The 19,797-nt window shown below is 35.2% G+C and overlaps 1 protein-coding gene across 23 annotated transcripts in view; it reads right to left on the reverse strand.

Moving 5' to 3' along the window:
* Positions 1-19,496, reverse strand: part of LRFN5 (leucine rich repeat and fibronectin type III domain containing 5) — a 263,784-nt gene extending 244,288 nt beyond the window's left edge. For all 23 annotated transcript variants that reach the window (XR_012486541.1, XM_074290656.1, XM_074290655.1 and 20 more), the window contains exon 1: positions 17,964-19,496. The gene's annotated coding sequence lies outside the window, so the exon portion shown is untranslated. The remainder of the gene's footprint in view (positions 1-17,963) is intronic.
* Positions 19,497-19,797: the final 301 nt, after the last annotated feature.

Below are 19,797 nucleotides of genomic sequence, written 5' to 3' on the forward strand. Positions count from 1 at the left end.
TCCTTCCCTGCTTCTCTCTCTCTCTCTCTCTCTCTCTCTCTCTCTCTCTCTCTCTCTCTCTCTCTCTCTCTCTCTCTCTCTGTCTGTCTCTCTCTGTCTCTCTTTTTCTCTCTCTTTCTCTCTCTCTCTCTGTCTCTCTCTCTTTCTCTCTCTCTTTTTCTCTTTCTCTCTTTTTCTCTTTCTCTTTCTCTCTCTTTTTCTTTCTCTCTCTGTCTCTCTCTCTTTCTCTCTCTCTTTTTCTCTTTCTCTCTCTTTATCTCTTTCTCTTTCTCTCTCTTTTTCTCTTTCTCTTTCTCTCTCTCTTTTTCTCTTTCTCTTTCTCTCTCTCTTTTTCTCTTTCTATCTCTCTTTCTCTCTCTTTTTGTCTTTCTCTCTCTTTTTTTCTCTTTCTCTCTCTTTTTCTCTTTCTCTTTCTCTCTCTCTTTTTCTCTTTCTCTCTCTCTTTCTCTCTCTTTTTCTCTTTCTCTCTCTCTTTTTCTCTTTCTCTTTCTCTCTCTCTCTTTTTCTCTTTCTCTCTCTTTCTCTCTCTCTCTCTCTCTCTCTCTCTCTCTCTCTCTCTCTCTCTCTCTCTCTCTCTCAGTAGAGTAGGTAGGTAGATGTGGGTGGGTGTCTGATTCTTTCTGTCTAAATCAAACTTATGTTATGCATTCTTTATGTATATTTCCTCTTTCAATAGGTACCTTACAAGGCTCCTTAGTCAAATGAAAATTCTTCCCTTAGAATTGCTTTCTAAGTCCCCAAAGCAATCTTTGGACTATCTGTAAAAGATGATACATCTTTATCCCTTGGAAAAGTTCTTTTGTTAGGAAAAGGCAGAAGCCAAGAATATGAATAAGCTATATTATCAGACTAATAAATCTGTCTTTGGTCTCTTTTTCCTCACTCCCCCATGTTTTAAGACTGGGAACATTCTCTATCTTCCCTCCCACCTCTTTCACTTAGAGGTTTGGTTTGGTGTTGAGGCAATTGGGGTTAAGTGACTTGCCCAGGGTCACATAGCTAGTACGTGTTAAGTGTCTGAGGTCACATTTGAACTCAGGTCCTTCTGACTTCAGAGCCAGTGCTCTATCCACTATGCATTCTAGCTGACCCTGACCAAGAGGTTTATGTCAGTCTCTGCTTTCTCGGTTTTCAAACAAATGCAAGTTCAGGATGGGGAGAGATTGAATAAATGAGACATAATTTATAAAAAAAAAAAAAAAAAACTTTTCAGCTACTAGATCATTACCAAATTCATTCACATCATCCAAAGTTCTAAGGTAATCCAAAAATAATCTTGGACATTCTTTTAAATTGATAAATTCGAATATCATTCTCATTAGTTAGTTCCAGGGCATCAATCCCGCTTTATTATATACTAGTTATTTAATAAACTAGAGAACCATCTTTTTCCAACTCGTGTCTTTCTATCAAAATCTCTAATCTTCCAGGTTTATATAAATATTAAAATAAATGATTTTGCAATATAATAACAGATTAATAGCTAATACAATAATTAATCTTATTTAATATTTGTTATTAACATCATAACCAAAGCCAGGAAACACAGTACCATTGTAATAGCCATAAATATGAATGTACTTTTTAAAAAAAAATTTTTATTAATTTTATAATTATAACATTTTTTGACAGTACATATGCATAGGTAATTTTTTACAACATTATCCCTTGTACTCCCTTCTGTTCCGAATTTTCCCCTCCTTCCCTCCACCCCCTCCTCTAGATGGCAGGCATTATGAATGTACTTCTTATCCATAATATAAAGGTTAAACTAAGATCTCTCAGGAAATAAGTTCTTTTTGTCTTCTCACAATTTGTCTCAAGTCATCACTATTAACAGTGAAACTGACAGCTAAACTTGGTGTCTTCAGAGATATTAATTTTAAAAAACACATTGTCTCAACGATTTCCTTAGATCAAAGTTCAAACACATACTTGACATTAATTATTGGGAAATGGAAGTTAAACTTTCACTGTTTAAGATACAGTATGTATAGTCTGAATGAAAGGTTATTGAAGTTGGTGATACATTAAATGCAAAAACTTTACAATTATGCACATTTACAAGAATATTTCTTCAAGATTCTGTACAGGAACAGATTGGCTAAGATGACAGGAAATAATAATGATGAATGTTGGAGGGGATGTGGGAAAACTGGGACACTAATACATTGTTAGTGGAGTTGTAAAAGGATTCAGACATTCTGGAGAGCAATTTGGAACTATGCCGGAAAAGTTATCAAACTGTGCATACCCTTTTATCCAGCAGTGCTACTCCTGGGCTTATATCTCAAAGACATACTAAAGAAAGGAAAGGGACCTGTATGTGCCAAAATGTTTGTGGCAGCCCTTTTTGTAGTGCCTAGAAACTGGAAGATGAATGGATGTCCATCAATTGGAGAATGATTGGGTAAATTATGGTATATGAATGTTATGGAATATTATTGTTCTGTAATCAGCAGGATGAATACAGAGGCTTGGAGAGACTTACATGAACTGATGCTGAGTGAAATGAGCAGAACCAGGAGATCATTATACACTTCAACAACAATACTGTATGAGGACATATTCTGATTGAAGTGGATATCTTCAACATAAAGAAGATTCAATTCAGTTACAGTTGATCAATGATGGACAGAAACAACTACATCCAGAGAAGAAACACTGGGAATTGAGTGTAAAATATTTGCACTATTGTATTTCTACACAGGTTACTTATACCTTCGGAATCCAATTCTTACCAGGCAACAAGAAATTTGGTTTTACACACATATATTGTATTAAGAATATACTGTAACACATTTAATATGTATGGGATTGCCTGTCATCTAGAGGATGGAGTAGAGGGGGGAGGGGAATATTTGGAAAAGTGAATACAAGGGATAATCTTGTAAAAAAAAATTACCCATGCATATGTACTGTCAAAATATATATAATTATAAAATTAATAATTAAAAAAAATTCTGTACAGGTAAATAACATTAACAGCCTGGATGAAAATATTCATCAGATTCAGAGAGCTACATTTTCTCAAAACTAGTTCATATAAGTTCATATAGTTCATATAAAACTTACCAAAAGGCAAATCTCAATGAATTTAACTTGTAAGGGTCTATTAGAGAGGTCTGGCAAGCACAATTGGGATATAAGTAAGCCAATGGTCTCGAGGTCCCCAGATGTGAATACATAGGGACTTCCTTCATGGGTGGGACCTCCAGCCACAGTGAGAATCCTAATCACTCTGAAATTGATTGGCTTGTGTCTGTTACCTCATAGACCCTATATAAGCTCAGAGGAGTAAGGGCTTGATCCTTTTTCCATCTCTTTTCCACCTGGAGCTAGATGATGCTTGGGAGCAAAACCAAGAGAGCGCTGGAGGTCATAGAGTGAGGTGTAAATCATGTGAATAAAGCTTGCCTGCCAAAACTCTCATGTGCTCTGTTGGGTTCAAATTGCGTCCATATGAGATAGCAGCCGAAGGATTCTGGAGACCTCAAAAAAGAGATAAGATCTGTAATATTTGCCAGAGTTTCTCTGACTAGACCTAAAAACCAGCATTGGTTACCTGTAGTTGAGTGTGAGATTGGCACTTAACATTAACTATTCTCATTTTGGCTCTTCTGAGGACTACGACCTTTGTTAGTCCCCTAGGCTCCAAAGCTTGGAGAAAAAAAACAATATATAAGCATCCTATAGTTGAAGGATGATGATAATGGACAGTTGAAGGAATTTGGTGCAACTATAGTTATTCAGTCAAGAAAAAAGAGAAAACATGGGAAAGAGATAAAAATTTATTTTAGATATTTGAAGTATTTTGTAGAATACCAGTTTTATTTAACTCTAGTAATATTTTCCTTTTTAAAAGAAAAATCCTGTAACATGCCCTCTTAGCAGTTTCAATTACTAGTCTACCCTATGCCCAACAGAGTACCTTTGACCACTGACCTTTGCAGTGTCAACTCTACCCAGCTCGCCTGCTCTTGAGGCCTTCAAAGGCCATGACTTCTTGAAGCTATAGTTTAATAACCGGTAGCATGCTCAAGAATAGCCACGTGTAATCTTAAAAGTCTTTATTATACCTACTCACATAATGCCCTGACTTAATGCCCTGACTCCCTAGTGAACACCTGGTCTGAAGATCCACGTGTTCACTACCAAACTCCTTACCTCTCTTGGCTATCCATCAGCTTGGTTCAGCTACCCCAGGCTGGGGAGCCAGGTTAAAGAGAGCGACTGGCTGCAAGCAGTGGGCTTATATAGGGCCTATGAGGTCACACGCACAGCCAACCAGCAAGAGAGCCATCACCCATTACGAAGCTATCTCAATATGGCCAGGATCCCACCCACAAGGCAGTCCTATATCCACAGAGATTACTTCTGGGCCACTCAAATATCCTGTTGCGCTGTGGCCTCCCATTTAAAGGACCCTTACAATTCCCTTCTCATGTTTTGTGGGAACCGCACATCTCATCAAGCTAAACTTTTAGCACCAGCTAAAAGTTCATGTGATCCATGAGATGACAAGCGTTATGCCTAAGGAGGCACAAAGCAGCAGATCAGTAAAAAGAAGTATGACAATGAGAACTAGGCTCAACAGTGGCCAAGTGTTCAACCCATTCATTAAAGTCATACTCAAGCAGATAATAAGCCAAAAAGGTTGGATGCCAATGAAGTAGGATGTCAACACTGAGGTGGGAAGTCAACAAGGTAAAACATCACAATTCTAATTAACAATTAAATATCAGTGAGGTAGGTTGTCACAATTCTAGTTCACTTACACACATGACACTTGTCACAATTCTAGACCAATTTTAGTTTCTCACAATTCTCTATTACACTTTCACTATTCTAGAGCAATTCTAGTTTCACAGGTGCACATAAGCAAAGTCATGTCTAGTAACATTGTCTCAATAACAGTGGCAGGTGGATGTGTTGGTGTTTCACCCACTAATTTAAAAGCATAGTCCTTCAATAGAAAGCATAGGGCAAAGCCTCTCCCCAGGCCACCATATAGCAAGTAGCCATGGGAGAAGCAAGCAGACCCATTGTCCATTTACAGTCTTTATATTGCATATCACCCAAAATAGTCCATTTCAGCTGCTACACTGGAACTGTGTCTGCTGTCTCTGGTGTCATGGTCAGGAGGGACATTGCTGTCATCAGCATCTGGAGGGCTGCTGACATCTGGCTAGTCCCTCTGGGCTGTTGTCTGGTCTTTCTCTTGGATCCCTAGTTCACAAATGTCTCTGGTGGGGATCAACTCCTCTGCTGCTGGATCTGAATCTAGGATGGAAGGAATGTACCCGGGGCCCCAAACCCTGGCCCAACTTGGGCCTTGCCAAATGCCATCTAGGCCTTTCCACATCACTGTGGAAAGAAAGTTCTTGTCAAAAAGATGAACCAAAGTCAGACAAAAGTCAGTCTGTCACTTAGCTGCATTTTCTGTGTATGCCTGAAGTGCCCGAATTCAATCTCAATTAACAACAATTACAAAAGTATAAGTAGAATTAGGAAAAATATTCATTTAAGTGGACTCTTTAAGTGGGAAACGTTTGATAATTATTCCTATTTTACTCATGGGCTAAGGTTTACCTTCATTTACCTTAAAAGTCCTTAAATACCTTAAAAAATCTATACCTTAAAACAACAACTAGAAAATGGTTGATTTTTAGTAGAAAATTTATTTCACATCCTATTTCCACCACTGTGGGTTTAAGGATATATAGTGGGAGAAGCTGGGCCTGGAGACAAGAAGATGAATTCAAGCCTGGCCTAAGACACTCACTATCTATATGACCTTGTGCAAGTTAGTTGACCCAATTTTTTCATCTATAAGAGGAACTGAAGAAGGAAACTCCATTATTCTTGCCATTCACATTGTGTGTGTTTATTGTTTTCTTGGTTCTGCTTATTTCACTCTGCATCATTTAATACAGATCTTTCAATGCTAATTCGATGTTTTCTATATTACAGTGCAGAATATTCTATTACAGTCATGTAGTTGATCAGTGGAATAGGTTAGGTTCACAAGACACAATACTCAATGACTATAGTAATCTAGTGTTTGGTAAATTCAAATACTTCAGAAGGAATTTATGACCAAAAAAAAACCCTAAAATACAGTATGAAATGCAAAATGGATAATTTTGATCATGTTAAATTAAAGTTTTTGAACAAACAAAACCAATGTAGCCAAGATTAGAAAAGAGGCAGAAAACTGAGGGAGAGGGGGAGGGAGATTACATCCAAGAATTCTGATAAAGGTTTCATTTATAAAATATATAGAGAATTGATCCAAATTTATAAGAATGAAACATCCAATTGATAAATGGCCAAAGGCTAGAATGACAGGGAAAGATAATGCAGAATGTTGGAGGGGATATGGGAAAATTGGGACACTGATACATTGTTGGTGGAATTGTGAATACATCCAGCCATTTTGGAGAGCAATTTGGAATTATACTCAAAGAGTTATCAAACTGTGCATACCCTTTGATCCAGCAGTGCTACTACTGGGCTTATATCCAAACAGAAACTAAAGAAGGGAAAGGGACCTGTATGTACAAGAATATTTGTGGCAGCCCTCTTTGTAGTGGCCAGAAACTGGAAAATGAATGGATGCCCATCAATTGGGGAATGGCTGAATAAATTGTATTATATGAATATTATGGAATATTATTGTTCTGTAAGAAATGACCAGCAGAAAGGCCTGAAGAGACTTACATGAACTGTTGCTGAGTGAAATGAGCAGGACCAGGAGATCATTATATACTTCAACAACTATACAAATACTTTCACATATTTAACATGTATTGCTTAACCTGTCATGGGGGGGGGGGGGGGAAGAAGGGGTTGGGGGAAGGAAGGGAAATTTTGGAACAAAAGGTTTTGCAATTGTCAATGCTGAAAAATTATCTATGCATAAAATTTTTGTAAAAAAATAAATAAATAAATAAGATAAATGGCCAAAGGATATGAACTGACAATTTTCAGACAAAGAAATTAAAACTATTTCTAATCAAATGAAAAAGTGCTCTAAATCACTATTGATTAGATAAAAGGAAATTAAGACAATTCTGAGGTACCACTACACACTTTCAGATTGGCTAAAATGACAGGAAATTATAATGATAAATGTTAGAGGGGATGTGGAAAAACTGGGGCATTAATACGTTATTGGTATTTGGAACTATGTCCAAAAGGCTATCAAACTGTACATACCCAGTGTCTCTACTTAGTCTGTATCCCAAAAGATCATAAAAAAGGTAAAGGAATCTACATGTGTAAAAATGTTTGTGGCAGCCCTTTTTGTAATGGCAAGGAACTGGAAACTGAGGGCTGCCCATCAATTAGGGAATGGCTGAATAAGTTATGGTATATGAATGTTATAGAATATTATTGTTCTATTAAAAAAATGATCAGCAAGATGATTTCAGAAAGGCCCAGAGAAACTTACATGAACTGATAGGAATTGAAGTGAGTAGAACCAAGAGACCATTGTACACAGCAACAAGATTATGTGATGATCAATTCTGATGGTCATGGTTCTTTACAACATGAGATGATTCAAGCCAATTCCAATAGACTTGTGATGGAGAGAGTCATCTGCATTCAGAGAGAAGACTGTCAGGACTCAATATAGATCACTACATAGTTTATTCACCTTTTTATTAATGTTTGCTTACTTTGGGGATTTTTTTTCTCTTTTTTTTCCTTTTTGATCTGATTTTTCTTATGCAGCTTGATAAATTGGAAATATGTATAGAAGAATTGTACATGTTTAACATATATTGGATTACTTGGATATAGGATTATTGAATAGTAGGGAAAGGGATAGAGAAAATTTTGGAATATAAGGTCAAGGATGAATATATTTTGCATGAATTTTGAAAATAAAAACTATTATTATTTTTAAAGTGGTGTTTTAAATATTTTGGGGTATTTTTCTTAAAACAATGGCTTTCTGGGAATGTAAACCCAATTATAATCTCTGATTCAAATGGCATAGACATTTTAGTCATCTTATTTGGACAATTCCAAATTGATTTTCAAAATGGTTGCACTATTTCACAAATCCATTAAAAATGCATTAGAGTGCCTATTCTCCCACAATTCCTCTAAAATTAACTGTTGGGATTTTTTTCTCATTCTTGTCAATTTTCAAGGTATGACATAAAACTTCATAGTTTCTAATTTGAAATTTCTTGTTATTTAGAAATTTGAATTTTTTCATGTGGTTGTGTATTATTTTCAGTTTTCCCTTGTTTAATAATTTTATTTTCCAAATATGTGTAAAAATAATTTTTAATATTCATTTTCTAAAGTTTTGAGTTCCAGATTCTCAACAGATGTAAATCCATCTGGTGCTAGGGATTTTTTTCTTAGGGAGTTCACTGATGACTTGTTTCATTTCTTTTTCGTAGACAGGGTTATTTAAGTATTCTGTGTGAGTAAATCTTATTGTCATCAGAATTAGCTCAAATTGGAAATGACATACATACTCAATATGGATATAAAAATCTATCTTACCCTGCAAGGGGAAAAAAAAAAAAGGAAGGGAATGGAATGTGGGAAGGGGGAGGGTGATAAAAGAGAGGGCATATTGGGGGAAAGAGTAGTCAGTACCAAAATACTTTTGAGGAAGGACAGAGTGAAAGAAGAGAGAAAAAATATGGTGGAAATACAGTTAGCAATAGTAATTGTTAAAAGAATTTATAAGCAAGTTTCTGATAAGGCCTCATTTCTCAAACATTGAGGGAAATAAGGTAAATTTGTTTTTAAAAAGAGCCCCAATTGATAAATGATCAAAAGATATGATCTTTGCCCAAATGGTTATAAATTCATGCATATCTTTTAATGTAACAAAACCACTACTCGGCATGAATATCAAAAAAGAGATTTTAAAAAAAATGAAAATGACCTATATGTACAAAAATATTCATAGCAACACTCTTCTCAGAGCAAAAGAAAATTGGAAATTGAGGGGATGTCCATCAATTGGGCAGTGACTCAATAAACTGTGCTATGTGTATGTGATAGAACATTATTATTATTATGGGAAATGATGAACAGGATGCTCTCAGGAAAAAAAAAATCTGAAAAGTCCTCAATGAACTCAAGCAAAGTAAAATGTACTGTATACAAACTAAAAGCAATGTTCTAGGATGACCAGCTGTATATAACTTTGTTACTCTCAGTGATACAATCATTCATGACTACACTGAAGTGTAGTTTGATGAAAAATCCTATCCATACTCAGAAAAGGGATTGTGTCTAAATACAGATTGAAGCATTCTTTTTCTCTTTCTCTTTTTTTTAACTTAATTTTTCTTGAGGGCTTTTATTTTCATCAGGATGGAAAATCTATGTTGTTGTTGTTGTTGTTGTTGTTGTTGTTGTTGTTGTTGTTTTTTCCACAACTTGGAAATGTTTTGCATAGCTTTACATATGATTTTTTAAAATTGTGGGTGGGGATAAGGTAGAGAACTTAGAACTCAAAGTGTTTTAAAAAATGTTTGGTTTGAATGTAACTGGGTAAAACTATTAAATACCTAAAATAAAATTTTAAAATACACAAAAAAAGAAACATTTTAATCTTTCAATAAAGTTCAAAGGTAGCTTGAAGAAGGAACAATGTTCAGTGAAAAGAATTGTTTAAAACTTTAATTCTGGTGCCATCTTTTCTAAATGACACACTACAAAATGATGCCAATGGAACAACAACCAGTCAAGAATTGGTTCAAGCTAGTTCCTATTCTGTAGGCATTTAATAAATGTTTCTTTAGTGACTGATTCAAACTACCATGGTGGTAAAGGTCATTTGCACTATAATAGCCAGATCTGAAAAATCTAATATCTAAGACTTTTTATTTGGAAAGACAAAAAATCCTAAAAATAATTTTTAAAACTTCACATTTTTTAGGTTCAAATATTCTCAATGATAGTTTTATATAACCAAGTGAATTAGTGAGGTCAACTATAATTATATCAACTATAACTAATTTTCTTTTCTTTCCCAACAGTTTTTATCACTAAAAAAACACCTTGTAGAGTTGTAAAAAATACTTTTTTTAGAGCAGTTAGATGGCAAAGTGGATAGAGCTCTGGCTCTGGAGTCAGAAGGACCGGAGTTTAATTTTGGCCTCAGACACTTAACTGTGTGTCCCTGGGCAAGTCACTTAATCCCAATTGCCTATGTACCTTCATTATAAAGTACATAGCAAATTTCACCTATCAGAGCATAATCAACAATCAGGAAATTAGCAAAAAACCTACTTATGCACTTTCTTTTATAAGAGAACCTTGGGCTTAAATCTAATCAAAACCAAAAAGGATTAATCAAAAGAATTGGTGATAACAAAAACTGACATCTCATTATAGCTTGATTGCAAAGGAGGAAACGAAGGAACTATAAAGAGAAGAAAGAAGAATTCAAAATACAATACTTTGCAAGTCACTTACAGTGACTTGGCATCAAGACAAACATCCCTAAATATCTCAACAGTACCTCAAAGCAGCATTATATTTCCGAACAGAGCATTGAACTACAGATCATAAGTAGTGAAAGAAGAGGTTTTAGAAGTCATAAGTCAATTTCATGAAAGGTTAAATTATGTTCAAAAGGTAAGCTTCTGTGTAATACATTTTAGAAAGAATTCCATCCAAAGTGGTTAAAATTAATAAACCCTTAACTACTCTGAGAAACTCAATACTCAAAGGTTTTTAGAAAGCCAAATTGACTTGTGCTCCAAGTAAGTCTCTTTTTTTATTCTACATGTTTAAATCCCTGGTTGAAGTCAAGAATGTATTCACATCCTAGTTAGCAGCAGAAGACAGTTTACCAAATATTTGAGAAAACAACACCCAGGATTGGAAAACATGTCAAAAATCAATCCTACACATCTGAAGATTGGCTAGTTTTATATTACAATTAGAATTTCCTATTTGGATAAAAATAGCCTTGGGTACCAAGACTCATCTGCTTCTAAGGAAATCATAAGCAGCTATGAAGACCATCCAAAGACCCAGCTAGCCTATTTAAAATGATATGATCAAGCCTAATTTTCTTCCTCATTGTTTAATTCATCAATGTTCTTATCTATTTAAAAAGCACCATTTCAATAATAGAATGTAATTTTACTCTCAGTAACCAGTGGCCTATCATAGAGAAAATTTCCCAAAGCCTTTTAATGTCTTCCTATTCTTTTTCTATACCACTTCCTTTCATTATTTCACCTCCTGCTCTCTAACTCTCAATCAGAATTGCTTCTGCCTTTGCCATTTCTGCTACACAAGAAAAAAAATTGTAAAAGAAAAAGTAAAATTCTTGCTTTTGTATGCTGATGTTTGCTTCTGCCTTGTATCCATATGTTATATACAAAGATTAATATTTTGCTAATGTATCTCTAATAATAATCCATATTAAGGACAATCTCTTGAATTTCTATAAGCATTTCTATTTATAATTACATGAACACTGATTACTGTGAAGTCTATTAGATTAAAAACAATATATCTAATGAATATAAGTTATGCTATTACTCTTTGGAATTTGTTTTTACGTTTGGCAGCTGAGTATTGTCGAAGATAAAACTGAATTCAATCAGGAGAATAAGTTTGAATCTCATTTCATACACATTAGCTGTTTGAAATGGGACAAGTCACTTAAACTCATTATAATAATAAAAGCACACCATGTTTTGTTATTCTTTACTTTATTGCACTTCACAGATATTGTATTTCTTTTAACAAATTAAATGTGTGGCAACCTTATGTCAAATAAGTCTATCAATGCTCACATATCTCTGTCATATTTTGGATTTTTGTGCAATATTTTAAACTTTTCAATTATGACTATATTTTTTATTATGATCTGTGATTCGTGATCTTTTACTATTGTAACTATTTGGGGTACCACAAACTACACCTATATAAGATGATGAATTTAATTGATAAATGTTGTGTGTGTTCTGATTGCTCTGGTGACTGGCATCTCTCTTCTTCTCCAGTCTTTCTATTTTCTGAAACATGACAACATTGAAATTAGGCATGACAACATTGAAATTAGGTCAATTAATAATCCTACAATGAACTTTAAGTGTTTAAATAAATGGAAGAGTCAATAGAAGGAGCAAATCTCACTGCTGTCTTATTTTAAGAAAATGTCATTGTTGATGGAGTTGTGAATTAATCCAACCATTCTGGAGAGTAATGTGGAACTATACCAAAAGGATTATAAAACTATGCTTACCCTTTAATCCAGCAGTATCACTACTATATCCCAAAGAAATCATAAAAAAGGAGAAAATATCCATATGTGCAAAAATATTTGGAGCAGCTCTTTTTGTGGTGACAAAGAATTGAAAAATGAGTGGATTCCTATCAATTTGGGAATGGCTAATTAAGTTATGAAATTTGAAAATAGTGGGATATTATAGTTCTGTTTAAAAAAGTGATGAACAGGCTGATCTCAGAAAAGCCTGGAAAGATTTACATAAACTGATGCTAAGTGAAGCAAGCATTACCAAGAAAACATAGCAACAAGATTATATGATATCAACAATGATAGATTTTGTTCTTCTCAGCAATTCAGTAATCCAAGACAATTCCAATAAATTTTAGATTAAAAAAACACCTTCTAAATTGCCACACCTTCACCCTAATCACTTAGCAACCATCTACATCAAAGCAAGACCTTCCACCAGCAAACTTTTTAAAAGATTAAAAACTTCAGATAATGGTTAACATTTTTTAACAATAAAGTATTTTTAAATTAAGGCAAGTTCATTCTTTTTAAACATATTATTGCACTCAACTACAGTGTAAACTACAGTGTAAACCAAAACCTTCTTGTGACTCACTTTAATGCTATATTTACTTTACAGAAGTAGTCAGGAATCCAAAGTGCAATATCTCCAAAGTATGTCTATACTAATAGCTAACCTAATAGTTGTTGTAAGAATCAAGGAATAAGGATTTCCATTTGTTTAAAGAATATCCAGATGATAGATTTTCCTCTCTATTAATGTAAATGCATAATTTATGTATAATATAATTTAGAAAGTTACAAAAACATTGAGAGGCTAAATAATTTAACTTAGGTCACATTGTCAGTGTATGCTAGAAGCAGAGCTTAAACTTAGGTTTTTCTAATTCCAAGACCACATATACAAAATTCTGTATCCAAATGAGTAAAACAAAAAATATGTAAGTCATTTGGGGACCCTTGAAGCACTATAAAAATGTTAGCTATTATTTATAATAAAGTAAGTTAGTTAAAAGTATATATGTTAAATGTTGGTTTATAATTCTCAAAAGCATTCAACTGCTGGTGTACTTTTTTTCCTCTGAGGCAATTGAGGTTAAGTGACTTGCCCAGGTCACACAACTAGGAAGTGTTAAGTGTCTAAGGTCAGATTTGAACTCAGGTCCTTTTGATTTCAGGGCTGGTGCTCTATCCACTGTGCCATGTAGCTGCCCCCATGTGTACTTTTTAATAAGTACATTTATTGAGTGTATTGGCTGATTGATCTGTGGAGAAGAAATTTTTGTCCAAAGAAGAACTGGAATTCATTATTGAATACAAAATAGATAACTTCAATTATAATAAGTTAAAAAGTTTTTGTACAAACAAAACTAATGCAGACAAGATTAGAAGGGAAGCAATAAACTGGGAAACATTTTTACATTCAAAAGTTCTGATAAGGCTTCATTTCTAAAATATAGAGAGAATTGATTCAAATTTATAAGAATTCAAGCCATTATTTAGTTGATGAATACTCAAAGGATATGAACAGGAAATTTTCAGATGAAGAAATTAAAACCATTTCTAGTCATATGAAAAGATGCTCTAAATAACTATTGATCAGAGAAATGTAAATTAAGACAATTCTGAGGTACCACTATACACCTCTCAGATTGGCTAAGATGACAGGAAAAGATAATGATGAATGTTAGAGGGGATGTGGGAAAACTGGGACTACATTATTGGTGGAGTTATGAAGTGATCCAACAATTCTGGAGAGCAGTTTGGAACTATGCTCAAAAGGCTATTAAAATATTCATATCCTTTAATCCAGCTGTGTTTCTACTGGGCTTATATCCCAAAGAGATCTTAAAGGAGGGAAAGGGACCCACATGTGCAAAAATGTTTGTAGCAGCCCTTTTTGTAGTGGCAATAAACTGGAAACTGAGTGTATGTCCATCAGTTGGAGAATGGCTGAATAAACTATAGTGTATGAATGCTATGGAATATTATTGTTCTATAAGAAACGACTAGAAGGATGATTTCAGAAAGGCCAGTTATATGAACTGCTGTTAAGTGAAATGAGCAGAATCAGGAGATTCAATATACATGGCAACAACAAGACTATACAATGATCAATTCTAATGAACATGGCTCTCTTCAACAATGAAATGATTCAAACCAGTTCCATTTCTTCAGTGATGAAGAGAGCCATCTACATCCAGAGAGAGGACTGTGGGAACTGAGTATGGTTCACAATAAAGCATTTTCACTCTTTTTGTTGTTGTTTGCTTGCATTTCATTTTGCTTCTCTTTCTGTCTTGTGTGGCACAATAACTGTATAAATATGTATAGATATATTACATTTAACATGTGTTTCTGCCATTTTAAATTTATGTTGCACTACTTGCCACCTAGGGGAGAGCATAGGGGAAGTGAGGGAATTGAAATATAGGGTTTTGTAGGTGATAATGTTGAAGAATTGTACATACATATGTTTTGAAAAATAAAATACTTTAATAAAAAAAATTTTTAAATACATGCATTCTTTGGCATGGTATAGAGATAGCAGGGAAGTTTAATGAAGACTTGGATTTGGATAAGATAAGTTGAAAGGTACCATAGACCAACTTGTTAATAGGAATTATAATTCAAGTAATAATTTAAGTTGTAGTGGGAAAGACTGGAAAGGTATCCAGAATATAGGTAAAATGATTTGTATATGTACACAAATGTATACATATATAAATGTAAATATATATATACTCAACTATTAATATTCTTCTCACCACTATAAACTAGGGAAGATTCAATTGAGATTCATGACACCATGGCATCAAAAGGTGCAATAAAAGAAAAAAAAAATTCACACATAAATGCACATATATGTGTATATACACCACATGTATAGTTATATTTATGTGTGTGTGTTTATCATCTACCATATCCAAAAAAACTTTAACCCCCATTAACTCCAGATTTCAATATACATCAATACATGACATTCAATTATATCTATCCACTCACAATAGGCTAATCTGTTATTCTGATTAGGTTTCTGGGCATGCCTACTTATTGTGTCTTCAATCTCTGGTCAACATCAGAATGGTCAGGTGGAAATTACAATGAAAAAAATAATTTGAAGAATATAATTATGATATAAGTTAAAACTGTTTAGAAGGTAAAAAGAAGGTGAATTATAAAACTATGTTCCAAATTTGCATATTAATAAGAACACCTTTTTCTTTAGACATACTACAGAGAAATTTTGACAAAGACTGAACATATATATTTTTCTTCACCCTGCTTTTCAGATGGACTAGTCAGTGTAGGATATAAAATCTATTCTGTTTCTATTATCTGTGGTGACAAATTTGGAGGTTATAGATATATCCTTATTTGCTATACTAAGAAGCATAATATGGAAGAAATAATATTGTTCATGGAGTCAGAGACTAAGTAAAACTAGTTGGTGTTTGTGTGTGTGTGTGTGTGTGTGTGTGTGTGTGTGTGTGTGTGTGTGTGTGTTTTTAATTGCAGTAAAATTGCAGCTTTTCTATTTATGACCTTGGGAACTCTGGGCCATACTTTCCTCTTCTGTAAAATAAGATGATTGGACCAGATGACCCTCTAAGACTTATTCTAATTCAAAAATCCAATGAAATTATTTGGTGCTACCCCACTTTTCTTTCTACCTTTCCCTCCAGAGAGGGAACCAGAAAATCCTCCTTTTCTTTTAAAGAAAATCACTTCAGGTTCCTTCTACCAGTTAGCCTTTATCACTTAGACAAGCACTTAGAGAAGAAATTCAAAATCAAACCTTATTTTAAGACTTGTCACCATTTCTGTTTATTAGCATATAGGAAGGAAAAACTTAATGTAGTTATTCCAGCTGATCAGAAAATATAAAAATATAAATAACAAGAGCAACTCAAAAAGAAAACAAGGAAGAAGGAATAGAAATCTAGGAATATCATCTCTACTTCAGATTTTGAGTCTTAAAAAATTCTAGTAATTAAGGGTCAGGAAGAAATGTGACCATTTTTTGTTCCAATTTCTTAAATATTCATGTTTAAAAGAAGAGAGGAGGAAGACAGAGGGTCAAAAACAGAAACAGTAATCTGAATACTTCTTAGAGAATAATAAAGCCATAGCTGCAAGGAGGCTGTTCCCTTCCCTCTTTTCTTGGAATTTGCCATGTTAGCCATGATATGCCTTGCAGTTTGTCAGTGTACCTGCTAATTTCTCCAGCTTTAGGAAGTTGTCAGAACCATTAAGGTAGTAACAAAACCCTATCCCCATGGAAAACTGTATAAATAGCACTGTAGCACCACCAATCTATGAGAGCTACAGCATCAGTTCAGTAGAAACAGGATCCACAGCAGCACTAAAAGCAACAACCATTCCATAGTCTATAAATGCCATCATATGGATTATCTAAAAAAAAAAAAAAAAAAAAAAAACCCAAGCTGGGTGAATATAAGTTGCCATTACTATGCTTGAGCAGAAGCTTTAACAAAAGGAAAACCAGAGGAACAGTTCAAGGCACAACTCTATCCACAGCAAAGAGGTTTGAACAGGCCTGACCAGATCTTTTGCTTTGGTTAGTCAGCCAGCTTGGAGATAGAGACAAATGAATTTTACTCTGCTGAATTATTTAGATGATCGTCTTTACTACAGAATAAAACATTGATGAAGCTACTTTTGAAGTGCTTTATCTTGGTAACCCTATTTGCCCAAAAGAAGCTGGTGAGATTTTCAGGTGGAGCCTGCCTGGGAGGGTGGGGGAAGGGGGGGAAAAAGAGAATGGAGGGGGATGAAGACAAATATGGGAGGAAAGAGAGAAGGAATTTTTGTAAATTAACAAATAATCAATCCACCTCAGCCAGTCCTAGACAACATGTCAGCAAAACCTACATGCTCCATGAAAATGATTAGGTAATTGAGCCATCAAAATAAAAACACAGTTTTTGTCCATTAACAGATCTATTAATCTAATACTATTTGAGAGTAAAGGAATAGACTAAATCCTCATGTAAAAATATATGCCTTCTTTCAGAACATAAATTCTCTTTACCATATAAACAAATCCTGTTTTTTAAATTCCAGCCCCTTTCCATTAAAAAAAAAAAAAAAAAAACTTTGTGGCATCAAAATTCAATTTCAAATCAAAATGTTCAGTTAATAATTTTCAATTAATAGGAGATCTTGTCGAGCTCTTCAATACACACACACACACACACACACACACACACACACACACACACACACACCCGAAAGACACACATACCTCAAAGAGTTATTGGCAGAAATAGGGCAGATATCAAACATTTCCCTGATGCTGTTCTCATCTACGTATTTTTGTTAACAAACTGATCATGGCATTCAAATCGAAATAATCTAATTAGCTTCCTCTGAATTAAAGCACCCTGTTTTAATCTTTTGCAGATTCCAAATGCTTAGTTCTCTAAAACAGCATTTAGGGTGGAGCTTAACCATCTTCCCTTTGCTTTCGCAGATAGGTTGTGTTCATGTATAGATTGATTTTCCATGTTACAGAAATATTGTAGTGGTATATAATAAATCAGTCTCCCTTGAACATTCCAACCATTCCTTACAAATCTCAAAACATTAATAAATAAAGTAACCTGCAATGCAGATAAGACATTGGAAACAAAATCATAAGGGAAAATGGTAAAGGTAGTGGTTTTCTTATTACCTGGTGCCTCTAGGGGGGAAAGAGGATCGTAATAATACTTTCTCTCCTTGGGTACAATAACAGCAAGGTGGTTCCAGGTGGTTTTCAGCGTTTTCCTCGGGTATTGCTGGTCAATCCTCTGTCCTTTGCCATAGCTCAACATCCGCATCCTAAGGAAGGGAAAGGACTGCAGCTGCCTCTGCCGCCGACGCCCGCAGCTGCAGCAGCCGCCTGCTGCCGCCTTTGCTGCCTTCAGGTTAGTTAGCTGGTAATCCGAACAGATAGCCCCAAAGAAAGGAGCGGTTCAGCGTCTAGGGAGCAGGCCAAGAAGGGCGGCTGCACAAGCACACTCACACACAAGCACGCACGCACACACTCACTAACATGCACATACACATACACATGAGCGCGCGCACACACTCTCACATACACTCATACACATACGCGCGCTCACGAAGCACAGAACTGCATAGAGGAGAGAGGAAGCACTGCTGCTCCCCTGCACAATCCTCTTCCGTGCACATACAGAACCACAGCAGAATCAAGCGTCTGGAATACATAACATTTTGGTCACGTTTCTCAAATCCATGCAATCCTAGAGCCAGGGACATTTGGGGAACGGGAGATGGGAAAGAGAATTGTGTATAAATGTTTATAAAAGCAATTTTGAATGCAATATTCAAGACCTCCAGTTTAAAATGGCTGAATTTTTGGCAGCAAATTTTGTGAAAAACAATGTACGTCTTTCTAAATAAACCATGTAAGTAAATAACGTAGGAAACAAACTGGGTCAAAAGACCCTCGATTTGCCTCAGAATAAATCTGTATTGTATTCTTTCAATCCTCGGTATAAAGCTGTCAGTTCACACACACATAGCTCCGCAGAAGATGCTAGAGTCTGTGACGCCAAAAGAATCTAGATATCTGATTTTCCCTATAATCCAAGCATCTGCCGGAATAGTTGATTTAAAGTACTTGTTTTGGATCAGGCTAATTACATACACACAACTACTTTGGGAAAACTGAAGGTCAGGCAAAGGGAAGATTATTAATGTCTTAAGATTTCTTTTCTTTTGTATGCTTCCAAAAGATTTTTCTTGTCTGCTCCACCCCGTGCAATTGTACTTTCATATTTTTTCCTGATATAACTGATCTTTTCAAAATAACTGGGTTGCGATCATAAACTCAAATTATCAGAAAGATCCCCAGTGATCTGTCTAAAGAGAAGTCATTCACAAGCTCCAAGAAAGGAAAGAAAAGAAAAAAAATTTTCGCCCAAACCTCCGATCAGTCTGCACCAACTCGCCACCTTCCCACACTCAGCCTACACACAACGCCTTTCCTGCTTTCTCCCGTTCTTAAAGCGAATAAGTGTCTAAAGCTGTGCTTCCCCAGCCCTTGGCAAAGAAGAAAGCTTGCTGTAAGATGCTCCTTTTAGTTTCTTGGTCTATGCTGGATGTCCGAGCCATCCTCCTCCCTGTGGCGCACTCAAGCAGCTGCAGCTTTAGCGGGCTGAGCCAGAAGAGCTGTGTTCCTCTCTGCAGCATGAAGGAGGTTTTGCAGACTGGTGTGCTACAATTAAGAGCCCCAGCTCAGTCCCAGAAGTTAGCTTCTCTGCAAAAGGAGGTGAAGCAAGTGACCAAGTGGTGGAAATGGGAGGAGTAAAATCAAATCTCAACTGCATTAGCCCTTTTTTAGTTTGCGTACCTCCTTCTTTCCCTCCACCCTCATGCTGGAAATGTTAAAAGTACCAAATTCTAATCTCTAAATACCTAGAAGAGTGGTGTGAAAGTATTAGCGGATAGAGCAAAGAGGGTAAAATAAACATGTACTCCCATTGTCGTTTCTTTTCAAT

This window comes from Sminthopsis crassicaudata, chromosome 2, assembly GCF_048593235.1.
Source record: "Sminthopsis crassicaudata isolate SCR6 chromosome 2, ASM4859323v1, whole genome shotgun sequence".
Lineage (NCBI taxonomy): Eukaryota > Metazoa > Chordata > Mammalia > Dasyuromorphia > Dasyuridae > Sminthopsis > Sminthopsis crassicaudata.